This window comes from Bos grunniens, chromosome X (genome assembly GCF_055505025.1).
Source record: "Bos grunniens cultivar Pamir isolate PY7600 chromosome X, Bosgru_T2T1.0, whole genome shotgun sequence".
Lineage (NCBI taxonomy): Eukaryota > Metazoa > Chordata > Mammalia > Artiodactyla > Bovidae > Bos > Bos grunniens.
In genome coordinates this window covers 46974136-47001849 of record NC_141194.1, presented here as the reverse complement: position 1 = coordinate 47001849, position 27714 = coordinate 46974136, and the positions used below count along the sequence as shown (strand labels likewise).

The 27714-nt window shown below is 38.2% G+C and overlaps 1 long non-coding RNA gene and 1 pseudogene across 1 annotated transcript in view; one reads left to right on the top strand and one right to left on the bottom strand.

The window, feature by feature from the left end:
* The window catches only part of LOC147340263 (uncharacterized), a 430014-nt gene that overhangs the window by 178717 nt on the left and 223583 nt on the right, over positions 1-27714 (bottom strand). The window lies entirely within an intron of this gene.
* On the top strand, positions 6423-25912 carry LOC147340266 (nuclear receptor coactivator 4-like; annotated as a pseudogene).

The window sequence follows — 27714 nt, the reverse complement described above, 5'->3', positions numbered from 1 at the left end:
ACCATAGCCTTGACTAGATGAACCTTTGTCAGCAAAATAATGTCTCTGCTTTTCAATATGCTATCTAGGTTGGTCATAACTTTCCTTCCGAGGAGTAAGCATCTTTTAATTTCATGGCTGCAATCACCATCTGCAGTGATTTTGGAGCCCAAAAAGATAAAGTCTGACACTGTTTCCACTGTTTCCCCATCTATATCCCATGAAGTGATGGGACCAGATGCCATGATCTTCGTTTTCTGAATGTTGAGCTTTAAGCCAACTTTTTCACTCTCCTCTTCACTCTCATCAAGAGGCTTTTTAGTTCCTCTTCACTTTCTGCCATAAGGGTGGTGTCATCTGCATATCTGAGGTTATTGATATTTCTCCCAGCAATCTTGATTCCAGCTTGTGCTTCTTCCAGCCCAGTGTTTCTCATAATGTACTCTGTATAAAAGTTCAGTAAGCAGGGTGACAATACATAGCCTTGACATACTCCTTTTCCTATTTGGAACCAGTCTGTTGTTCCATGTCCAGTTCTAACTGTTTCTTCCTGACCTGCATATAGGTTTCTCAAAAGGCAGGTCAGGTGGTCTGGTATTCCCATCTCTTTCAGAATTTTCCACAGTTTTTTGTGATCCCCACAGTCAAAGGCTTTGGCATAGTCAATAAAGCAGAAATAGATGTTTTTCTGAAACTCTCTTGCTTTTTTGATCATCCAGCAGATGTTGGCAATCTGATCTCTGACTGACAAGATGGATAAAAAGACAGGATCCATCTTAGTGCTGCCCACCAGAGACTCTTCAGCTCTAAAGACATACACTTTAGAGTGCATACTTAAACTGAAGTACAGTAAGTACCCTATATTCGAACAAGTTCTGTTCTGAGAGTATGCTCATGACTCCAATTTGTTCATAAGTCTAAGAAAGTTATCTTGGGTACCCAACTAACACAATTGGCTATATATAGGTTGATAATACTTTTCACACAAATAATACAAAAATAAAAGAACATTTTTTAATCTTATGTTATAGAAGTACCTTGAAAACTACAGTAGTACAGTACAGAAGCTGGCCTACAGAGGCTGGCATCTACTGAACAGGCAAGAAGAGCTACTGACTAGCAGAGGGAGAGGAAGTGGAAGATGGTAGAGTTGAAGGATTGACAGCAATAGAAAATGCATGGCAAGTTATAATTTCACTTATGCCTGATGGTGATGGTACAGGTTCTGGTTCCTTGCTGGATTCAATTCTATCTACCCTCTTCAAAAAATGATATTAGCTAAAGAGCTAAATGGTATTAGCTCTTTTTTCTCATCATAGGTGACATGGTAACACTGGATTATATTCTGAACAGCTGCTGTAACCTTAATGTACCATTCTAAGTTCAAGTTATTTGCCTCAAAAACTAACAGGGCCTCCTCGTATAAAGAAAATACCCTTGCCATTGCCTGCATCGTGAATCTCTTGTTTTTGTTATTGCATCTTCCTCTTGTCTCAATTTGTCCTTTTTCTGAGCCCCCAATTTCATCAGGTCTTCATTTGTAAACTTCATATATTGCACACCAAAGAGTTCAGTGAAGTTGTCCTCTTGCAGATCTAGCTCCAGATTCTCACTGAGGGTCACTAAGTTGCTGAAAACCTCTGGGTTCCTCATCCACATCCACAAATCTCAAAACTGTGTGCAAGGATACTTCCAAACCTATTCATGGTGATGGTCATTACCTCATGCCAAGCAAAGTAAATGTCTTTCATGACTTTGTAGAGGTTATTGCTCCAAAATTGTTGCAACATTGTTTCTAACTCATCATTCACTTTTACTGCCTGATGAAAAGTGTGATATAAATAACATTTGCTTTTTTTAATTAATTTATTTTTTTACTTTACAATATTGTATTGGTTTTGCCATACATTGACATGAATCAGCCATGGGTGTACATGTGTTCCTCATCCTGAACCCCCCTCCCACCTCCTTCCCCACCCCATCTCTCTGGGTCATCCCAGTGCACCAGCCCCGAGCACCCTGTATTATGCATTGAACCTAGGCTGGCGATTCGTTTCACATATGAAAATATACATGTTTCAATGTCATTCTCCCAAATCATCCCACCCTAGCCCTCTCCCACAGAGTCCAAAAGATTGTTTCATACATCTGTGTCGATTTTGCTGTCTCGCATACAGAGTTACCATGACCATCTTTCTAAATTTCATGTATAAGCATTAGTACACTGTATTGGCGGAGAAGGCAATGAAACCTCACTCCAGTACTCTTGCCTGGAGAATCCCATGGACGGAGGAGCCTAGTAGGCTGCAGTCCATGGGGTCGCGAAGAGTCGGACACTACTGAACGACTTCACTTTCACTTTTCACTTTCATGCATTGGAGAAGGAAATGGCAACCCACTCCAGTGTTCTTGCTTGGAGAATCCCAGGGACGGGGGAGCCCGGTGGGCTGCCTTCTATGGGGTCGCATAGAGTCAGACACGACTGAAGCCACTTAGCAGTAACAGTATACTGTATTGGTGTTTTTCTTTCTGGCTTACTTCACTCTGTATAATAGGCTCCAGTTTCATCCACCTCATTAGAACTGATTCAAATGTATTCTTTTTAATGGCTGAATAATACTCCATTGTGTATATGTACCACAGCTTTTTTATCCATTCATCTGCTGATGGACATCTAGGTTGCTTCCATGTCCTGGCTATTGTAAACAGTGCTGCAATGAACATTGGGGTACCTGTGTCTCTTTCAATTCTGGTTTCCTCAGTGTGTATGCCCAGCAGTAGGATTGCTGGGTCATATGGCAGTTCTATTTTCAGTTTTTTAAGGAGATCAGCCCTGGGATTTCTTTGGAGGGAATGATGCTGAAGCTGAAACTCCAGTACTTTGGCCACCTCAAGCGAAGAGTTGACTCATTGGAAAAGACTCTGATGCTGGGAAGGATTGGGGACAGGAGGAGAAGGGGACGACAGAGGATGAGATGGCTGGATGGCATCACTGACTCGATGGCCATGAGTCTGAGTGAACTCTAGGAGTTGGTGATGGACAGGGAGGCCTGGTGTGCTGTAGTTCATGGGGTCGCAAAGAGTTGGACATGACTGAGCGACTGAACTGAACTGAACTGAACTGAAGGAATCTCCACACTGTTTTCCATTGTGGCTGTACTAGTTTGCATTCCCACCAACAGTGTAAGAGGGTTCCCTTTTCTCCACACTCTCTCCAGTATTTATTGCTTATAGACTTTTGGATTGCAGCCATTCTGACTGGCGTGAAATGGTACCTCATTATGGTTTTGATTTGCATTTCTCTGATAATAAGTGATGTTGAGCATCTTTTCATATGTTTGTTAGCCATCTGTATGTCTTCTTTGGAGAAATGTCTGTTTATTTCTTTGGCCCATTTTTTGGTTTTGGTTTTTTTTGGCCCATTTTTTGATTGGGTCATTTATTTTTCTGGAATTGAGCTGCAGGAGTTGCTTGTATATTTTTGAGATTAATTCTTTGTTCATTGTTTCGTTTGCTATTATTTTCTCCCATTCTGAAGGCTGTCTTTTCACCTTGTTTATAGTTTCCTTTGTTGTGTGGAAGCTTTTAATTTTATCAGGTCCCTTTTTTTTTATTTTTGCTTTTATTTCCAGTATTCTGGGAGGTGGGTCATAGAGGATTCTGCTGTGGTTTATGTTGGAGAGTGTTTTGCCCACGTTTTTCATTCGGAGTTTTATAGTTTCTGGTCTTGCATTTAGATCTTTAATCCATTTTGAGTTTATTTTTGTGTATGGTGTTAGAAAGTGATCTAGTTTCACTATTTTACAAATGGTTGCCAGTTTTCCCAGCACCACTTGTTAAAGAGGTTGTCTTTTCTCCAATGTATATTCTTGCCTCCTTTGTGAATGTCATATAACTCCTTGGTCTATAAGTTGGATGAGCAATGTAGTATTCAGAGGCACTACTTTGATGTTGGGATGAAAGTCATCAATGAATGGATTGGGTGAGGTAGGGTTGCCTGGAGTATTGTCAAGTAGCAAAAGAATGTTGAATGGGATGTCCTTCTCCAAGCAGTATTTCTCTACCTGTGGGATAAAGTGGTGGAAATACCAGTCCTGGAAAATATCCAGTGTAACCCAGGCTTTGGGGTTACTCTTCCACATAACAGAAAGAGAGACTTTGGCTAAATTTTAAAGGGCTTCTTTGATTAACTAAGAGAAGCATCAGCTTCATATTGTCAGAAACATTGCTACCCAATCAAAGAGTTAACCTATCCTTTGCTGATTTATAGCCTGGCATCGACTTTCTTCCTTACTGATGTAACTTCAGTCTGGCATACTCTCCCAGTACAATCCTCTCTCATCCACATTAAAAACTTGTTCAGCTTAATACTCACCTTCATCAATAATTTCTTGAAGGATTTCAGGAAATTTCCAGGCAGCAATCATATCTGCATTTGCTGCCTTTTCACTTACTTTTACATTGTGAAGGTTGGCTCTGCTGTTGCTACTGCTAAGTCGCTTCAGCTGTGTCCAACTCTGTGCGACCCCATAGACGGCCCACCAGGCTCCACCGTCCCTGGGATTCTCCAGGCAAGAACACTGGAGTGGGTTGCCATTTCCTTCTCCAATGCATGAAAGTGGAAAGTGAAAGTGAAGTTGCTCAGTCGTGTCTGACTCTTTGCAACCCCATGAACTGCAGCCTACCAGGCTCCTCCATCCATGGGATTTTCCACGCAAGAGTACTGGACTGGGTTGCCATTGCCTTCTCTGAAGGTTGGCTCTAGCCTTGAATAAATGAAATCAGTCATGGCTGGTGTGAAAAAGTGCCCCCTCTAATTCCTCATTGTGTTTCTTCTTTGATTCTTCAGAAAGGCTTTAAACTTTCTCTTGAATCACCACTAAACCGAGGAGGATTTGATGCTTATGCTGACCCTGTATCCACACATCAAGAAGTTTCTCCTCCTCTATTACATTTCAAAGCTTCTTCAATATCAATGTCAACATCATTGGCACAGAAGAATTCACATGCTCCATGATCTTGTCCTTGTTCACTAGAATCATGCCAATGGACGAACGATTAATGTTATAAGACTGAGCAACATCTACAATCTTTTTGCCTCTCTCCACTCTCAATTTTTTTTTTTTCACTTTTGTTTCTATTGTTATCACTTGGCACTTCTTAACAGTACCAGCTAGATCATCACTGCTTTTATGCTTGCTTCCAGACAGCCTGGGATGAAATAAAGATACTGAACTACTGTACTCTATACAGTACTGTACAGTAAAGTACACAAAAGCACAACCACTTATAGAGAATGTATTCAAGTGACCATATAGCCAGACATGTGATTGAACATGCAGATGCATGTTTTCATCTTTGAAAGATCACAACTTGAACATTTATATGTAGCGGACTTACTGCAATAAAAGAAGATAGTCCATGAAAGTGTAAATGGAAAGCAAATGCAGATACTCGTATCAACAAAATGGACTTTAAGCCAAAAACGCTAACAATAGACAAGGTTATATATAATGATAAATGGACAATATATCAAGATAACATAACAATCATAAATATATATGCACCTATCAGAGCACTTAAATATGTTAACCAAATACTAAAGGGAGAAATAGACACAATACAAAAATAGCAGGGGACTTCATATCCAAGTATCAACAACTGATAGATTATCCACTCAGAAAATCAACAAAGAAATGTTGGAATTGAACCATCATTTAGACCAACTGGACTTAGACATATATAGACTACTCCATAAAGCTGCATCAAAATATACACTCTTCTCAAGTGCACATGGAACACTCTCTAGTAAAGGTCATGTGATAGAACACAAAACAAGTCTCAACAAATTTAAGAAGAAGAAATTCATACCAACAATCTTTTCTGACCACAATGATATAAAACTGAAATCAATAAGAGAAAAGATACAAAATCTACACATATGTGGAAACTAAAATAACACTTATGAAGAACAATGTGTCAAAGAAGAAATCAAAAGGGAAATATAAAACCATTTCAGTCTGCCCATGGACCACTGACAGTCACACAGAAGGGGTAGGGCATGGCCTGTAGGCTTGGGGACCTTCCTTACCCCAGTCTTGGATAAAGCAGCCTATTGCTTGCCAAGAAGTTTGTATGGCAGGGACCTGGCCCATGAGTTATGTCTAGCAACCCAGGGTTACAGCAAGAGCCCTCAGAGTGTGTTGCTTGGCCAGGAATTGGCCCTGTATCTAGGGCTGTAGGCATGTGTGCTGAGTGGTGTCTGTGCCCATTCTGAAATGCAGAGTGAATAAGCAGCTGTAGCTTCCAGTGAGGATGGGACTCAGGCTTCTTAAGTTGACTGTGCTCCTAGAAAATGCTGAGGAACCTGGAGGTTTGCATGAGTCATTGTTGCTTTTGAACTAGAAATGGCTTCCTTGGCATTAGATGGAACAGGGAGAATAATGATTATCTCATAGGACCAGAGTGGCTGCTCCAGTAATAGAAAAATTCTTTTGAGACGTTGTGATACACAGATGGACTTGGAGTTTGTTACTGGTGGAGTTCTTTGGGCTAAACAGCAAATGAGAGAGAGGGAGGAGTCAAGATGGCAGAATGGGAGAATGTGAAATTCATCTCTTCTCACAACTACATCAAGAATACACCTACAAATGAAACAATTCTTACAGAGCACCTGCTGGACATTAGTGGAAAACTTTGGACAACTAAAAGGGCAAGAAAAAAAAATCCCCTTGTAACCAAGTAGGATGAAAGAAATAAAAGAGGAATCAAAAAATGGAATGGTAACCCTGGCAGGAAGCTGAATGCAAGGAGAGGTCCCCACTCTGGGAAAAATCCCCTCACAGTGGGGAAATCAGCTGGGACAGAAAGGGATCTTCAGGGGATAAAAGGAGAATACAGCAGACAGTCTGTGGAAGGCAGTACAAAGTAAGAACTGCACACCTGGTCTGTGCCACAGCCCTGTGCACCCCAGCCTGAGTCCTGTGTCTTCTGTTGTGGAGGGGGCTGCATGCTGAAAAGTAATGTTTGGAACATGGACCCAGGGAAGGAATGTTACAACCAAAAAAAGTAGGAATGAGTTTTTTTTTCTCTCCTGAGAACAAGGAAAATAAAGGGGAGAGTGAACAGTGAATAGGCTAGAGAATAAACATAAACAGGCCTGAAAGAGTTAATCATTCCTAATTTATTTTAACTGTTACTAATCTGTAGAGTCTGTAACTAGACTTGCACTTCACAAAGCTAACCTATCACTCCCTGACACTATGTAAATCATATCCTGCACCCATCGCCAACTAAGACTGTGTGAGTTACATCCTGCACCTATCACCCTTTAACTTTATGCAAATTATAACCTATACTTGTGTTTACAATCCGTGCACTCTCTTGTAACAGACCACCCCTTGTAGCTTGTTGAATTTCAGGAAAAAGGTCGCAGGTGATACATCAGAGACAAAGGAACCCAATTACCAGGCTGCTGGACCCAATAACCAGGATGCCTTATGTCACTTCTGAATATTTTAAAATAATGCAAGAGGAAGAAAAATGCAAGACCCTCACTACTTCGTTCCTTATCATATCCTCTGGACTTCGAGTCCTGCCCCTAAGATTCTCTCTAATTTCCTGGGAAGGAGGCCACATTTCCTGAAGTGCTAGCCTGCTGTGTTTTGCCCTGTGCCTTGGAGAAGAGTAAAGTCATCTCTCTCTTCTCTTCCCACAAATCTTTGTCTCTTATTTCTGTTTGGCATTGGTGCACAGGGTGCCAATATTTTGGTGTCAGGGACAGCTGTTGGCTGTGAAAAGACACCCTGAGATGATAGGAGTAAGGAGCTCCACAATGAAGAAAGTTTGTGGAAAAAAACAAGGACACCACAGAAGCAAGGCATCGTTGTTGAGTGGCATGCAAGGGGCATGGCCACAACTGTAACTCCCTTCCCAACCCACTGACTTGTTTAGCTTCCTTCACTGATGGGCACCCATCTGAGTGGGCTTGCCTGACCCTCAATCCAAGGTCTCCCCTGTCTGCATAGGCTCCACAGTCCTGAGAGCCACTTATCTCAAAGATTCCTTGGGAGTCAGTCCTGGGTGCTACTGCCTGAGATGGGAATCAGCCAATGATGGTGGGAATGAACTGTTAAAGTGTAGGGTTAAGGGAGAAGGCGAGGTGAGAGGACTGCTGTTGGCTATGTGGATACAGTGTAGGGGATAGGAGTCAGGGGCTGCACAGCTGAGAATCACCCTAGGGGAAATGTGGTCTGCCTGGGAAATGAGGTGCCATTTTTAGTGATGTAAAGGGGGTAGAGTAGTTGCTGACCCCCATATGCCAGCTTCTATCTTTTTAGGCACTGAGATGAACTCATGTGTGACCCAGTTTGTTTTGACTGTCTGTTGGTTTATGCTGCCACGAGTAGTGCACAGGCATGCTAGTTGTGGCTGCCATGCCCCTTCCTGGCCTGAGTGACTAAGTGTGCCCAAATCAGCTGCCACTTTTGCTCCCTCTTGCCACTTTTGCACCCTCTTGCCTAGGCAGGGAGCAGGTACCTGAAGGTGAAGGCACAGAAGTGGGGTCAAAACCAAAACTGAGCACCAAGGGTAGAGCAATTAAGGAAGAACAAAAATCTCTCCAGCTTTACAACAAATGCTAAAGAAACTTTTCAAGGTGGGAAACACAAGACAAGAAAAAGCCTACACAAACAAACCCCCCAAATAAGAAAATGGTAATAGAAACATATATATCAATAACTACCTTACATGTAAAATGGATTAAATGTTTTCACCAAAAGACACAAATGGCTGAATGGATACAAAAACAAGTAAAGTATATATGCTGTCTTTAACAGACCCAGATCAGATGACCTAGGGACATATACAGATTGAAAGTGAAGTGGATAAGAAAGCTGTGGTACATATACACAATGGAGTATTACTCAGCCATTAAAAAGAATACATTTGAATCAGTTCTAATGAGGTGGATGAAACTGGAACCTATTATACAGAGTGAAGTAAGCCAGAAAGAAAAACACCAATACAGTATACTAATGCATATATATGGAATTTAGAAAGATGGTAACAATAACCCTGTGTACGAGACAGCAAAAGAGACACTGATGTATAGATCAGTCTTATGGACTCTGTGGGAGAGGGAGAGGGTGGGGAGATTTGGGAGAATGGCATTGAAACATGTAGAATATCATGTATGAAACGAGTCGCCAATCCAGGTTCAATGCACGATACTGGATGCTTGGGGCTGGTGCACTGGGACGATCCAGAGGGAGGGTATGGGGAGGGAGGAGGGAGGAGGGTTCAGGATGGGGAACACAGGTATACCTGTGGCGGATTCATTTCGATATTTGGCAAAACTAATACAATATTGTAAAGTTTAAAAATAAAATTAAACTAAAAAAAAAGTGAAGGGATGGAAAAAGATACTCAATGTAAATGGAAATAGAAAAGAAACATGGAGTAGCAATACACATATCATAAAATATAGACATTAAAATAAACTATTTCAAGAGACAAGAAAGGACACTACATAATCATAGAGGGATCAATTCAGAAAAAAGAAGATATAACATTTGTAAATATTTATGAACTCAACATATGAGCACCTCAATACCTAAGACAAATGCTAACAACCATAAAAGGAGAACTCAATAGTGACATAGTAACATTGGGGGAATTTAACACCCCACTTATATCACTGGATGGATCATCCAGACAGAAAATAAGTAAACACAAGCCTTATATGACACATTACACCAGAAACTCTCAATACATATTACAGGACAAAAAAAAAAATCTATTAAGAGGAGGCCTTACAAACAGCTGAGAAAAGGAGAGAAGTGAAAGGCAAAGGAGAAAAAGAAATATACACCCATTTGAATGCAGAGCTCCAAAGAATAGCAAGAAGAGATAAGAAAGCCTTCCTCAGTGATCAATGCAAAGGAATAGAGGAAAATAACAGAATGGGAAAGACTAGAGATCTCTTCAAGAAAATTAGAGATACCAAGGGAACGTTTCATGCAAAGATGGGCTCAATAAAGGACAGAAATGGTGTGGAACTAACGGAAGCAAAAGATATTAAGAAGAGGTGGCAAGAATACACAGAAGAGCTATACAAAAATGATCTAAATGACCCAGATAACCACGATGGCATGATCATTCACCTAGAGCCAGATATCTTGGAGTGTGAAGTCAAGTGGGAATTAAGAAGCAGTCCTATGAACAAAGCTAAGGGAGGTGATGGAATTCCAGCCAAGCTATTTCAAATCCTAAAAGATGATGCTGTGAAAGTGTTGCATTGAAAATGCCAGAAATTTGGAAACTCAGCAGTGGCCACAGGACTGGAAAATGACAGTTTCCATTTCAATCCCAAAGAAAGACAATGCCAAAGAATGCTCAAAATACTGCACAATTGCACTCATCTCACATGCTAGCAAAGTAATGCGCAAGATTATCCAAGCCAGGCATCAAAAGTACGTAAACTGTGAACTTCCAGATGTCCAAGCTGGATTTAGAAAAGGCAGAGGAGCCAAAGATCAAATTGCCAACATCCATTGAATCATTGAAAAAGCAAAAGAGTTCCAGAAAAACATTTAATTCTGCTTTATTAAATACACCAAAACCTTTGTGTGAATCACAACAAACTGGAAAATTCTTAAATAGATGGGAATACCAGACCACCTTACCTGCCTCCTGAGAAATCTGTGTGAAGGTCAAGAAGCAACAGTTAGAACTGGACATGGAACAGCAGACTGGATGAAAATCAGGAAAGGAGTATGTCAAAGCTGTATACTGTCACCCTGCTTCTTTAACATATATGCAGAGTACATCATGTGAAATGCTGGGCTGGATGAAGCACAAGCTGGAATCAAGATTGCTGGGAGAATATCAATAACCTCAGATATGCAGATGACACCATCCTTATGGCAAAAAGTGAAGAGGAACTAAAGAGCCTCTTGATGAACGTGAAAGAGGAGAATGAAAAAGCTGGCTTAAAACTCAGGGTGGGGAACATGTGTATACACGTGGCAGATTTATGTTGATGTATGTCGAATCCAATACAGTATTGTAAAGTAATTAGCCTCCAATTAAAATAAATAAATTTAAATTAAAAAATAAATTTAAAATATCAACATTCAAAAAACTAAGATAATGGCATCTGGTCCCATCACTTCATGAAAACTGTGACAGTTTTTATGTTTTGGGGCTCCAAAATCACTGCAGATGGTGACTGCAGCCATGAAAATAAAAGACACTTGCTCCTTGGAAGAAAAGTTATGACCAACCTAGATAGCATATTAAAAAGCAGAGATATTACTTTGCCAACAAAGGTCCATCTTGTCAAAGCTATGGTTTTTCCAGTAGTCATGTATGGATGTAAGAGTTGGATTACAAAGAAAGCTGAGTGCCGAAGAATTGTTGCTTTTGAACTGTGGAGTTGGAGAAGACTCTTGAGTCCCTTGGACTGAAAGGAGATTCAACCAGTCTATCCTATAGGTAATCAGTCCTGAATATTCATTGAAAGGACTGATGCTGAAGGTGAAACTCCAATACTTTGGCCACCTGATGTGAATGAAGATCTGACTCATTTAAAAGACCCTGATGCTGGGAAAGATTGAAGCCGGGAGGAGAAGGGGATGACAGAGGATAAGATGGTTGGATGGCATCATTGACTTGATGAACATGAGTCGGAGTAAGCTCTGGGAGTTGGTTATGGACTGGGAAGCCTGGCGTGCTGCAGTACATGAGGTTACAAACTGTTGGACACGACTGAGCGACTGAACTGAACTGATAGGACCAATTCCTTTCAAAAGCAGGAGAATACACTTTCTTCTCACAGCAAATGGAATATTCTCTAAGATAGATGCCATCTTGGGCAACAAGATAAGTGCCGGTAAATTTAAGAAAATTGAAATCATATTAAGCTTCTTTTCTAACCACAATGCTATGAGATTAGAAATCAACTATAGGACAAAAACTGGAAAAATCACAAACTCATGGGTGCTAAACACTATGGTACTAAATAACCAAGAGATAACTGAAGAAATCAAGGAGGAAAGAAAAAAATGCCAGAAAAAAAAAATGGCAATGAAAATATGATCCCCCTAAAACCTATGGGATGCATCAAAAGGAGTCTGAAAATGGAAGTTCACAGCCATAGAATCTTACCTGAAGAATCCCAAAAAAGTTTCAAATATACGACCTAAACTTACATTGAAGCAGCTAGAGAAAAAAGATCAAATAAAACCCAAATTTAGTAGAAGGAGAGAAATCATAATAATCAGAGCAGAAACAAATGATATAGGAATGAAGAGCGAAGTAAGTCAGAAAGAAAAACACCAATACAGTATATTAATGCATATATATGGAATTTGGAAAGATGGTAACAATGACCCTATATGTGAGAAAGCAAAGGAGACACAGATGTAAAGAACAGACTGTTGGACTCTGTGGGAGAAGTCGAAAGTGAGATGATTGGAGAGAATAGCATTGAAACATGTATGTTATCATATGTGAAATAGATCTCCAGTCCAGGTTCAATGCATGAGTCAGGGTGCTCAGGGCTGGTGCACTTGGATGACCCTGAGGGATGCGATGCAGAGGGAGGTGGGAGTAAGGGTCAGGATGGGGAACACAAGTACACCCATGGCTGATTCATGTGAATGTGTAGCAAAAAACCACCACGATATTGTAAAGTAATTAGCCCCCATTTAAAATTAAAAAAAAGAAACGCATGGGGGAAAACCAAGCCTTTCCAGCTGGGACCCACAATATGCCTGAGTTAAGGAGCTATAACTCTGAGTTTAAGAATGCAAAAATATCCAGTTCCCAAAAAGGTAAAATTCACCATTTCTGCATCCAATCAAAACTTACCAAGTACATTAGTTTGCTAGGGTTCGGGTAATAAAGTAACACCAACTGGCTGTCTTAAGTAACAGAAATTTATTGTCTCACAATTCTGAGGCTAGAAATCTGAGATTAAGGTGTTGGCAGAGTTGGTTCCTTCTAAGCAATGAAAGGATGTTTCAGGTCTTTCTTGAGTTGTAGATGGCCACTTTCTCCCTGTGTTTCTTCACTTGACTAATTATGTATGTGTCTCTAAATTTTCCCTTTTGGGAAGAACACCAGTCATATTTGGTTAGGGCCATCCTCATGACTTCTTTATAACTTGACCAACTCTGTTTTAACCCTATCTCCAAATAAAACCACATTCTGAGTTACTGGGGGTTAGAACTTTAACATATAAACCAGGGTGGGGAGGGGAGAGGGTGTATACAATTCAGTCTATAACATCAAGTGTACAAATAGACAGCAAAATATATACCATACTGGGAAAGGTCAATCAATTGAAATAAAACAATAGGAACAATAGGATTAGTATTTGATAAAGCCATTAGAGGAATTATAAAAAGAAAACTGTATTCTGCTTGTTCAAGAAGCTAGAAGAAAGTGGATTGTTACATAGGCTTGGAAGATATAAAAGGACTCAATTCAAACTTCTAGAGATGTAAAAATATAATGTGTGAGTTGAAAAATACACTGGAAGGAATTAATAGCAGATTAAACAAAGCAGAAATAATCATTACTGAACTTGAAAAGACTGCAACAGATATTATCAAAAGTGGAACTCAGAGGAAAAAAGACTGGGGAAAAATGAGCAGAGTATCAGTGATCTGTGGGACAGCTTCAAGCAGCCTAAAATCTGGGCAAATACGCTGCCAAAAGAGAGGTGAGAGAGAAAAAAATTAAAAAAAAAAAAAAGGAATGAAGAAAACTATAGCAAAGATCAATGACACTAAACGTTTTTTTTTAAGAAGGTAAACAAAATTAATAAAGCTTTAGCCAGACTCATCAAGAAATAAGGGAGATAACCCAAGTCAACATAATCAATCATAAATGAAAAAGGAGACATCAAAATGGACACCACAGAAATACAAAGGATAATAAGAGACTACTACAAGTAATTATAGACCAATGACATGGCAGAAATGGACAAGTTATTAGAAAAGTACAATCTTCCAAGACTGAAACAGGAAGAAATTGAAAATATGAACCAAACAATGACAACCACTAAAATTGAACATATGATAAAAAAAAAAAAAAAAAAAACAGGGCCAGATGGCTTCACAGGGAAATTCTCAAACATTTAGAGAAGACCAAATACCTGTCCTTCTCAAATTCTTCCAAAAAATTTCAGAGGGAGGAACACTCCTAAACTCATTCTACAATGCCATCATTACACTGATACTAAAACCAAAGACAACACAAAATTAAAAAAAAAAAAGATTAAAGGATAATATTACTGATCAAACCAGCAATCCTAAAGGAAATCAATCCTGAATATTCAGTGAAAGGACTGATGCTGAAGCTGAAGCTCCAATACTTTGGCCACCTGATGCAAAGAACTGATTCAGTAGAAAAGACCTTGATGCTGGGAAAGATTGAAGGCAGGAGGAGAAGGGGATGTCAGAAGATGAGATGATTGGATGGTATCACTAACTTGACAGACATGAGTTTGAGCATGTTCTATGAGTTAGTGATGGACAGGGAAGTCTGGCATGTTGCAATCCATGGGGTCACAAAGAGTTGGACACGACTGAGTGACTGAACAGAACTGAATATCACTGATGAACAAAGAAGCAAAAATCTTCAACAAAATACTAGCAAACTGAGTCTTTATTTTTATTATTCAGTTCAGTTGCTCAGTTGATAACACGTTAAAAGGATCATACACCATGATCAAACAGGATTTCTCTGATCAATGCAAGGATTCTTCAATACACACAAGTAACTAAATGTGACACACCATATTAAAAAATTGAAATGTAAATAACATGATCATCTCTACAGACGCAGATAAAGTTTTCAACAAAATTCAACACCCATTTATTATAAAATTTCTCTAAAGAATGGGATTAGAAGGAACCTATCTCAAAATAATAAAATCCATATATGACGAACACACTCCGAACATTATTCTCAATGGTGAAAAAATGAAAGCATTTCCTCTAAGATCAAGAATAAGATAAGGTTACTGTAGTATTGGAAGTCCTAACCATGACAATCAGAAAAGAAAAAGGAATAAAAGGAATCCAGACTGGAAAAGAAGTAAAACTCTGTTTGCAGATGACATGATACTGTACATAAAAATAAACCCTAAAAATGCCACCAAAAAGTTACTAGAGCTAATGAATGAATGAAGCTAATGAAGCAAGGACTTTAGTAAAATTGCAGAATATAAAATTGATGAACAGAAATCCCTTCTATTCCCATTCAATAACAATGAAAAACCCTAAAAGTAAATTATTGAAACGTACCATTCACCATTGCAACAAAAAGAATAAAATACTTAAGAATAAACCTGCCTAAAGAGACAAAAGACCTGTATGCAGAAAACTATAAGACAATGAGCATACAAATCAAAGATGACACAAACATATGAACAAGTTTACCAAGTTCTTGAATTGGAAGAATCACTACTGTGAAAATAACTGTATTACCCAAAGCAATCTACAGGTTTAATGCAATACTTATCAAAGTCCCAATGGCATTTTTCACAGAACTAGAACAAAAAAATTTACAATTTGTGTGGAGACACAAAAAACCCTGAATAGATGAAGAAAACTTGAGAAAAAACAGAGCTGAAGGAATCAACTTTCCTGACTTCAGACTGTACTACAAAATTACAGTCATTAAGATAGTCTGGGGTTTCTGGTTTAAGATGGTGGAGTAGAAGGATGTGTGCTCATCTCCTCCTGTGAGAGCATCAAAATTGTAACTAGCTGTTGAACACCCATCAACAGAAGGATACTGGAACCCAACAACAAAAAATCCCACTTTCAAAAACAAAGAAGATGCAACAAGATAGTACGAGGGGCACAATCACAATAAAATCAAATCCTATATGCACCAGGTGGGCAACCCACAGACTGGAGAACAATAATACAAAAGCAATTCTCTCACTGTTGTAAAGGTTCTGAGACCAAATCAGGCTTCCAAGCCTGGGGATCCAGCAAAGGGAATAGGAATACCCAGGGAATCTGACCTTCAAGGCCAGCAGGATTTGATTACCAGACTTTCACAGGATTGTGAAAAACAGAAACTCCAGTCTTGGAGGGCACAAACAAAATCTTGTCTGCACCAATTTCCAGGGGAAAGGAGAAGTGACCCCACAGGAGACTAAACTACACCTACTTGCTAGTGTTAAAGGATCACCTGTTGAGGTGTGAGTTGGCAATGGCTTACCACAGGGATGTGAGCTCTGGCAGCAGCAGTCCTGAAAGGCGTCCCCCTTGGCATAAGTCCTCTTGGAGGTCATCATTAACCCTACTACAGAGCCCATAGACCCAGGGATGGGAGTGCCACCCCACTCATCTTTAGATAATTGGATTAAAGCTTTACTGAGCACAGCCCTGCCCACCAGAGCAAGACCCACTTTTTCTGAACACCAACCCTCCATCAGGAAGCTTACACAAGCCTCAGCCTCATCCACCAGTGGACAGGCAGAATAAACAAGAAGAACAAAATCCCACCGTGGCTAAAATGAAAACCACATTACAGGAAGTTAGTCAGGATGAAAAAGTAGAGGGATTTGTCCCACCTAATGGGACAAGATAAAATCCCAGAAAATCAACTACATGAAGTGGAGAGAGGCAAGCTTCCAGAAAAGGAATTCAGAACAGTGCTAGTGAAGATGATCCAGGATTCTGGAAAAAGAATGGAGACAAAGACTGAAGAAGAAAGAAATGTTTACCAAAGACCTAGAAGAACTAAAGAACAAACAGAGGTGAACAATACATTATACAGAATTAATAGAAGAATAACTGAATAAGAAGAATGAATAAATGACTTGGAAGACAGAATGTTGGAAATCACTCCTTCAAAACAGAATATAGAAAATGAATGGGAAAAAAAAACTATGAAAACAGCCTAAGACCTCTGGGACAACATTAAATGCACCAACATTCACATTATAGGGGAACCAGAAGGAGAAGAGAGAAAGAAAAGACCTGAGAAAATATTTGAAAAATTCCCCAACATGGGAAAGGAAATAGTCAATCAAGTGCAGAGAGTCTCAGGCATGATCAAGCTAAGGAGGAACACAGCAAGACACATAGTAATCAAGCTGACAAAAATTGAAGACAAAGATAAAATATTAAAATCAACAAGGGGAAAATGACAAATTACAGGGTTACCCCCATAAGTTTATCAGCTAATCTCTCAACAGAAACTCTACCAGCCAGAAGGGAATGGCATGATACAGTTAAAGTAATGAAAGGGAAGAGTCTACAAGCAAGAATACTGTACCCAGCAAAACTCTCATTCAGACTGGATGGAGAAATCAAAAGCTTTTCAGACAAGTAAAAGTTAAGATAATTCAGTGCCACAAAACCAACGTTACAACAAATCCTAAAGGAACTTCTCTAGGCAGCAAACACAAGAGAAGGAAAAGACCTACACAAAATAAACCCAAAACAATTAAGAAAATGGTAATAGGATCATATATGTTGATGGTTAATTTAAATGTAAATGGATTAAATGCACCAACCAAAATACAGACTGGATGGGCAGATGAAAACATGTACATGTACACACGTTCACTTACCACACCATTCTACTTATATTGTAATTATTTTATATTGTAGAGTTAATCATATTTCCATTATGGCTTGCAGCTATAATTATATTTTGTGTGGCTATTGATGGTGAAAATGGATAAATATCTTTTGCTGTTGTGATCATGTAACTATTATTCACCTAATACCATAGTATCATGATTGGTCAACAGAAAATAATAGAATTCAATACCACTAAAACTACCATATAATAGAAAAACTTGTAATCACTTTTTTTTTTTTTTTGCATTATGTCATGGACATTCTTCTTTTTTTTAATTTATTTATTTTAATTGGAGGTTAATTACTTTACAATATTGTATTGGTTTTAAATCCAGATGTATATTAGAATTATCTTGAAATTTTTTGAAAAATGCAAATGCCCAGGTATTGATTTATTTTTCCCCAAAGCTCCAGATGTACTTCTAATGAGCAGTTATGTTTAAAAACATCTTTTACTTTTATCTAGTTTGATTCACTTTTTCTATTTCATATTCAGTGTTCCATTTCATTTAGTTTATGTTATCCAACTTCTTCATCTTTTCTTTTTTTGATGTTTCTTTTCATATCTTTATCAAGCATAGTAGAAAATATTTTGCATACATATGTGTATATATATATAACGTATAATATACATATTTTAGAAAACATTCATTTTTTCCTAGCTGAAAACTTTATGACATTTTGATTCCACTTGTTTGACTTAGATGAATAGAATTCTAGATTTCTAATTTAAAAAATAGATACACAATAAGCAACAAAGGTTTACTGTATAGCACAGGGTACTACAGCAAATATCTTGGAATAAACTATAATTGGGAACACGTGTACACCTGTGGTGGATTCATGTTGATGTATGGCAAAACCAATACAATATTGTGAAGTAATTAGCTTCTATTTAAAATAAATAAATTTAAATTAAAAAAGAAAATAATCTGAAAAATAATATATAAGTATATTTATAATTGAATCACCTTGCTGTGCATCTGAAATATTGCAAGTCAACTATATTTCAACAAAATATTTATGATAATTTTTTTTTTTAATTTAAAAATCGTGATAATGGCACAAAAAAACAGAACTATATACCAATGGAACAAGATAGAAAGTTCAGAGGTAAACACACACACCTATGGGCAATTTATTTTTGACAAAGGATGCAAGAATATACAGTGGTGAAAAAAAAAAAAAAAACCTCTTCAATAAGTGGTGCTCATAAAACTGGACATCTAAGTATAAAAGTATGAAATTAGACTACTTCTTAATATCATACATAAAAAGAAACTCAAAATGGATTAAATACTTAAAGGTAAGGCCGGAAACTGTAAAACTCTTAGAGGAAAACATAGACAGAATACTCATTGCCATAAATCACAGCAAGATCCTCTTTGACAGACCTCTTAGATTAATGAAAATAAAAATAAACCAATGGGACCAAATCTGACTTAAGAGCTTTTGCAAAGCAAAGGAAACTAAAGATGAAATGACAACTCTCAAAACTGGAGAAAATAATTGCAAATAAAACAACTGACAAAGGATTGATCTCCAAATATACAAGCAGCTCATGCAGCTAAATATTAGAAAAACAACCCAATCAAAAAATGGGCAGAAAACCTTAACAAACATTTCTCCAAAGGAGACATACAGATGGCTAATAAACACATGAAAAGATGCTCAAATTTTCTCATTATTAGAGAAATACAAATCAAAACTACAATGAAGTATTACCCCACACCAGTCAGAATTGCCATCAACTAAAAAATTTACAAAAAAATAAATGCTGAAGATATTGTGGAGCAAAAGGAACAGTTTTGCACTCTTGGTAGGAGATAACTGCTATAGAGAACAGCATGGAGATTCCTTTGAAAACTAGGAATGAAAGTACCATATGACCCAGAAATCCCACTACTGGACATATTCTCTGAGAAAGTCACAATTCAAAAGACACATGTACTCCAATGTTCGTTGTAGCACTATTTAAAATAGCCAAGACATGGAAGCAACCTAGATGTTCATTGACAGATGAATGGATAAATAATCTGTGGTGTGTGTGTGTGTGTGTGTGTGTGTGTGTATATACACCCATATACAATGGAATATTATTCAGCCATAAAAAGAACACATGTGAATCAATTTAACTGATGTGGATGAACCTAGAGTCTGTCACAGAGAGTGAAGTAAGTCAGAAATGTAAAAATAACTATTATGTATTAGTGCATACATATGGAGTGCAGAAAAATTTATAAGGAAGGAGTGGAGATGCAGACATAGAGAATGGACTCATGGACACAATGAGGGAAGGAGAGAGTGGAATGAATTTGAGGGAAGGAGAGAGTGGAATGAATTGAGAATAACATCCAAACTTATATATTTCAATATGTATAATAGATAGCTAGTGGGAAGTTTCTGTATAACATAGGAAGCTCAGTCCAGTGCTCCAGGACATCATAGAGTGATTGGATGAGGAAAGTGGGAGGGAACTTTAATAGGGAGGGGACATATGTATACTTATGGTTAATTCACGTTGTTTTATGCAGAAACCAATACAATATTGTACAGAAACTATCCTCCAATTAAAAATAAATTTTAAAATAGATACAGAAAAATTTTTTGAAAAAATTCAACAACGATTTATGATAAAAAGTCATAAATGTGGACAAAGAGGGAAACTACTTCAACATAGTAAAGACCATACATGACAAACCCATGGCAAACATTAATCTCAATGTTGAAACCCTGAAAGTATTACCTTTAAGATCAGGAACAAGACAAGATGCCTACTCTCGCCACTATTGAATTCAACACAGTTTTGGAAATTCTAGCCAGAAAATCAGAGAAGAAAAAGAAATACAGGAATCTAAACTACAAAAGAAGTAAAACTGCCACTGCAGATGACATGATACTATATATAGAACATCCTGAAGAAGCCAACAGAAAACTACTAGAGCTAATCAATTACTTTAATAAAGTCACAGGATACAAAATTATCGCACATGTATGTCTTGCATTCCTATACAATAACAAGAAAAGATCAGCATGAGACATGAAGACTATAATCCCATTTACAATTGGAGTAAAAATGAAAAAATACCTAGGAATAAACCTACCTAAGGAAGCAAATTTGGACAGAGGATCCTGGTGGGCTGCAGTCCATGGGGTCGCTACAAGTTGGACACGACTGAGTGACTTCACTTTGACTTTTCACTTCCATGCATTGGAGAAGGAAATGGCAACCCACTCCAGTGTTCTTGCCTGGAGAATCCCAGGGGCGGGGGAGCCTGGTGGGCTGTCGTCTATGGGGTCGCACAGAGTCGGACACAACTGAAGCGACTTAGCAGCAGCAGCAAGGAAGCAAAAGAACTGTACTCAGAAAACTGTAAGGCACTGATGAAAGAAACCAAAGGTGACAGAAACAGATGGAGAGATATACAATGTTCTTGGATTAAAAGTATTAATATTGTGTGAATGATTGTACTGCCCAAAGTAATGGGCAGCCCTTATCAAGTTACCAATGGCATTTTTCACAAAATTAGAACAAAAAGAAAATGTATACTTCATATGGAAACAGCAAAGTCCCTGAATAACCAAAGCAATCTTGAGGAATAAAAAAGGACCTGGAGGAGTCGATCTACCTGACTTCAGACTATACTACAAAGCTTTTGTAATTAAGACAGTATGGTACTGACACAAAAACAGAAATATAGATAAATGGAACAAAATATAAAGCCCAGGGATAAACCCATGCACCTATGGTCACCTAATCTATAACAAAGGAGGCAAATGCATACGATGGAGAAAAGATATTCTCTTTAATAAGTGAAAACTGGAGCACAATAAGTTAAGGAAAGAAATTAGAACCCTCCCTAACACTATACACAAAATAACCTCAAAATGGATTGAATACATAAATGTAAGCCAGGCATTATAAAGCTCTTAGAGGAAAACATAGACAGAACATACTTTGATATAAGTTGTACGAATATATTTTTCAATCCACCTCCTAGAGTAATGAAAATGAAAACAAAAATAAGCAAATGAGACCTAATTAACCTTAGAAGCTTTTGTATAGCAAACAAAACCTTAAACAAGATGTAAAGACAATCCTCAGAATAGGATAAAATACTTGCAAAAATGGCAAGTACAAAGAATTAATCTCTAATATATACAAACAGCTCATGCAGATCAATGTCAAAAAAACAAACAACCCAATCAAAAAATGGGCAGAAGATTTAATAGGCCTTTCTCCAAAGAAGACATACATGTGGCCAATAAACACATGAAAAAGTAATCAACATCACTAATGATAAAGAAATATAAATCAAAACTACAATGAGATATAACCTCACACAAATCACAATGACTACCATAAAAAACATCTACAAACAACATATACTGGTGAGGGTGTGGAGAAAAAGGAATGCTCTTTCACTGTTGGTAGTAATATAAATTGGTACAGCCACTATGGAGAATAGTATATAGGTTTCTTAGAATCTAAAATTACAACTACCATATGACCCAGGAATCACACCCCAGACAGATACCTAGAGAAAATTATACTTCAATATATATATACATATATATATATACATATATACATATATATATATATATCAGATCAGTCACTCAGTCGTGTCCGACTCTTTGCGACCCCATGAATCACAGCACGCCAGGCCTCCCTGTCCATCACCAACTCCCGGAGTTCACTCAGACTCATGCCCATCGAGTCAGTGATGCCATCCAACCATCTCATCCTCTGTCATCCCCTTCTCCTCCTGCCCCCAATCCCTCCCAGCATCAGAGTCTTTTCCAATGAGTAAACTCTTCACATGAGGTGGCCAAAGTACTGGAGTTTCAGCGTCAGCATCATTCTTTCCAAAGAAATCCCAGGGCTGATATCCGTCAGAATGGACTGGTTGGATCTCCTTGAAGTCCAAGGGAGTCTCAAGAGTCTTCTCCAACACCATAGTTCAAAAACATCAATTCTTCGGCGCTCAGCCTTCTTCACAGTCCAACTCTCACATCCATACATGACCACAGGAAAAACCATAGCCTTGACTAGACGAACCTTTGTTGGCAAAGTAATGTCTCTGCTTTTCAATATGCTATCTAGGTTGATCATAACTTTCCTTCCAAGGAGTAAGCGTCTTTTAATTTCATGGTTGCAATCACCATCTGTAGTGATTTTGGAGCCCAGAAAAATAAAGTCTGATACTGTTTCCACTGTTTCCCTATCTATTTCCCATGAAGTGGTGGGACCAGATGCCATGATCTTCGTTTTCTGAATGTTGAGCTTTAAGCCAACTTTTTCACTCTCCACTTTCACTTTCATCAAGAGGCTTTTGAGGTCCTCTTCACTTTCTGCCATAAGGGTGGTGTCATCTGCATATCTGAGGTTATTGATATTTCTCCCAGCAATCTTGATTCCAGTTTGTGCTTCTTCCAGTCCAGCGTTTCTCATAATGTACTCTGCATATAAGTTAAATAAACAGCGTGACAATATACAGCCTTGATGAACTCCTTTTCCTATTTGGAACCAGTCTGTTGTTCCATGTCCAGTTCTAACTGTTGCTTCCTGACCTGCATACAAATTTCTCAAGAGGCTCTACGTCTGAGTCTCTATTTCTATTTTGTAAATAAGATCATCTATAACACTTTTCTAGATAACACATATATGCATTAATATATGATGTTTGTTTTTCTGTTTTGAAATAACTTCATTCTGTATGACAGTCTGTAGGTCCATCCATGTCTCTGCAATTTTATTCCTTCTTATGGCTAAATAATATTCCATTTTATAAATGTGCCACATCTTCTTCAACAATTCCTATCTTGATGGACATTTAGGTTGATTCCATGTCCTGGATAAGCACTAATAACAATATCCAGGACATGGAATCAACCTAAATGGCCATCAAGATAGGAATTGTTGAAGAAGATATGGCACATTTATAAAATGGAATATTATTTAGCCATAAGAAGGAATAAAATTGCAGAGACATGGATGGACCTACAGACTGTCATACAGAATGAAGTTATTTCAAAAGAGAAAAACAAACATCATATATTAATGCATATATATGTTATCTAGAAAAGTGTTATAGATGATCTTATTTACAAAATAGAAATAGAGACGCAGATGTAGAGAGCAGATATATGGATATCAAGGGGAAAGAGGGGGGTAGGAAGAATTTGACATATTGTCTATATTGACATATGGATACTATTCATACTATGTATAAAATTGATAGCTCATAAGAACATACTGTATAGCACAGGGAACTCTGCTCAATGCTCTTTGGTGACCTAAATGGGAAGGAAATCCAGAAAAAGATGGGATATATGTAAACATAGAATTGATTCACTTTGAAGTACAACAGAAAGTAATACAACATTGTAAAGCAACTATATGCCAATAAAAATTAATTTAAAAATAACTTGCAAGTGATCAAATCCCAGATTCACAGCTGTACAAGTCATCACCTGCAATGTCTTCACTGCTGTGAGGTGTGGCTCTATGAACAGGTTGATCTCATCCATCAGCTTAAAATGGAGAAGCTTCAGGAGCAGGCCTAACAGCTCTACTGGTTACTGGGCCAGTTCAATTGCTTCATTAATCAACTGGCGTGCACCCCAAACATCTATCCCAAGTCTCCATGTGCCTGGAGAGACTGGGAAGTTTTTCTCTCAACCCTAAAGATTCAACTGTCCTACTCTTTGAAACATAACCACTCTGTACAGGTCATCATCACATTTGGGTCTCTAAAGACCATTCCAAATTGAGAACATGATGGTTCATGCTAGTTCATCAAACATTGGATTCTCTCTGGAGAAAAGAGGCTGTACCACATTGCCAGAGCAGAAGTCAGCATCCAGCACCATAGCTGTCCCTCACAGTAAATGGCTCCTTTGGGATCAAACCTGCCAATGGTCACCAGGCTCCCTAAATACCCAGAACTAGTCTCCAGGATGAGCTCACTCAAAAGTAGACCTTGTCAAAGAGTCAGAATTCTTCCAGAGCCTGAAATTTCTTCAGTAATGTCTGCGCCAACCTAAGATGCTTGGAAAACTGGCTCCACAAGAGTCAGAAACAAGAAATTTCTGAAAAACAAAGTTACCAAAATGTAATGGCTATTCTATTATCAATTCTTCATTGAAAATGAAAATGTTGGATGTTTAAGGCTTCTTAGTCAAGATGAAATGGACATTTCTGATTGAGTTACCAGTCTGGTAACTCCCCAGGAATCACATAATCTTGAGAAGCCTGGGAATGACAGCTATGAAACCAGTGAGAAGTTCTTGTTCAAGGTGTTTCCAGTAGTCCTACAGTGTGAATGATTGGCTTGTCAAGCCTGATTCCTGTGCCAGTTGTCAGAGTAACCAGCATAAAGGTGGGGAGACTGGAAATCTGGTCAATCTGAAGTGCCTAGATTGCCACTTGGAGGCCACAAAACCCATGCTCACTCCCAGTGTCATTACTTAAGATTGGCTTGTCCAGAACTGTCAAGATCCATACAAAGTAGAGGAGGTCAACAAAGCCAATGAACCCTATGTAAGCTTTGAAGAGTGCATGGATGATGAAAACTGTGAGAAGGAATCTCTGTGTAAAGACTTCTGAAGAAAGAAGGAAAGGATAAAATGGTATGTCTTTGGAACAAAAACCTGAACCTGAGAAATACTCCCTGAATATGTGGCTCTGTCCATCCAGAAAATAGGCAACTGAGAAAGCTACGACATTCAAGACAGTGTACTCTTTTAGAATTGCTGATTCCTTCCAAGTTATAAGTAACAATTGCTTGTTAGAGTGGCACATTACCCCCTCATGCAAAGAAGGATGTCCCAAGGAAGTGCCTCTTACTGAGGACAGAGCTGTCAAACAAAAGCTTACGGGCCTCTTGGCCACTTTCTGGTGTCCCTTTATCACAACTGACTGGGTCTTTCCAGGAAAGTGAAAGTTGCTCAATTGTGCCAGGCTCCTCTGTCCATGGAATTCTCTAGGCAAGAATACTGGAGTGGGTTGCCATTTCCTTCTCCAGGGTATCTTCCCAATCAAGGGGTCAAACCCGGGTCTCCCACATTCCAGGCAGATTCTTTACCATCTGAGCTATCAGCAAAGTGACAGGAAATTTAAGCCAGTTATCCTCAAGAGAAAACAAGTAGCTATTTTTTAAAAAGGCCAAAGAAGGATTACTTAATTGGTACTTATCGGAGGAACACAACTTTCCCCCAGATCATTACAGCCCCCAGAAGTTTGTGATCTCTTTGCCTATATACAGCTTAAAGTTGATAAAGAAAAATGGTTGTATCATTCTCAGATGTGAAGGAATGGAGTACTAGAGTCAAGCAAATTTTCTGCAGATTATCACAAATTCAGGAGTTGAGTGACTGTGGCTTGCCAAATCATTGTGTTTATGGATCTGATGTAGTTCTTTTCTGACCTAATTTCAAACTAGTGAAGAGAAATAAGTCATCAAATTATGAGTTACTATGTAAAAGTCTATTTTTTGATGCTGAAATGATTAAGTTTCTTCTTAACACTAGTATTAATTCACCCCTAAACTATAAACACAGCATCTTCATGGCTAAGTTGTTTCATAAGACTCCACAGCTCCTTATTTGGGGTTGTTATTAGAAATACATTAAAACACTGTGGTTTTTAAAATTAAATAGTTCTATAATTGTATATTGATGCATTCTAAATCTAGAAAACTTATCTAAAATTTTGATTGCCCATCTTTGGATGCTTCCCTTGCCATGAGTTTTCTTCCATTAATGGTGAATTCTTCTGTTTAATTAATATACAGTATATTTCACACAAGGGTATCCCCTGATAGCTCAAATGGTAAAGTCTGCCTGCACTGCAGGAGACCCAGTTTCGATCCTTGGATCAGGAAGATCCCCTGGAGAAGGAAATGGCAACCCACTCCAGTATTCTTGCCTGGAAAATCCCATGGACAGAGGAGCCTGGCAGTCTATTATCCATGGGATCACAAAGAGTCTGACACAACTGAACGACTTCACTTTCACAGAAATAATTAAATTTGCCTATTTGGTGTTTTTTTCTTACCAAAACATGTATTAACAATCTTGACAATTTTTGACATTAATTACAAGACATTTAACTTACAGTATTATTTTTTTTTTTCTTTTGAAAGAAACTCAGATATGGCAGGTTATAATACTGTAAGTTAAATGTCTTGTAATTAATGTCAAAAATTGTCAGGATTGTTAATACATGTTTTGGTAAGAAAAAAATACCAAATTGGCAAATTTAATTATTTCTAAATGTTATTATTAAAGTATCTAAACAGCTCTTTCCAAAGGGCTCCATATTGGTTGAAGACTATATTCAAGGTATTCTTAGTCTCTTTCAAAATACTCTGAAGAACTACAGGCAGAAGAGGCCCAGTGTCAACTAATCAAATAGCAAAAGGCAAGGCATGTTGGGAAATGTAGTATTTGAACTATTTACTGTCCTAAGTGTTACTGGTGCATCCTGTGTAAATGGAAGTTGCACTTGACACATGTTTCTTTTAATTAGATATAAATTAAGTGTCTCCTCACTGCAAGCATAGCATACCTATAACTCTAAAAGTAAAATGCAGTGACATTTTAATGAATAGGCCATTTTGAACACTTGTGCCTTGGGGAATTTAATGAAACTTTATGAAAATTACTGATGCTTCCTTAGTATCCTTAGAGTTATATCTGTGCTTTTTTTTTTTCTTTTTTATTTCTTTTAATTATATAAAAATTATATATACATCTCAAGTCAGATTGTACATTTGTCTTATTTCTGTTCCTGTCCCCTCCACTCTGTTCCCTCTCTCTCCTTGTAGGTAACCATCTTTATTAATTCAGAGGTTTCATCCTTCTGTGTGCGTGTGTGCAAAGTCACTCCAGTCGTGTCCAACTCTGTGTGACCCTATGGACCATAGCCCTCCAGGCTCCTCTGTCCATGGGATTCGCTAGGTAAGAATACTGCAGTGGGTTATCATGCCCAACTCCAGGGGATCTTCCCAACGCAGGGTCTCCTGCATTCCAGGCAGATTCTTTACCATTTGAGCCACCAGGGAAGTCCATTAGCATATCCTAGATCAGTATACAGCTTTATCACTTCCTT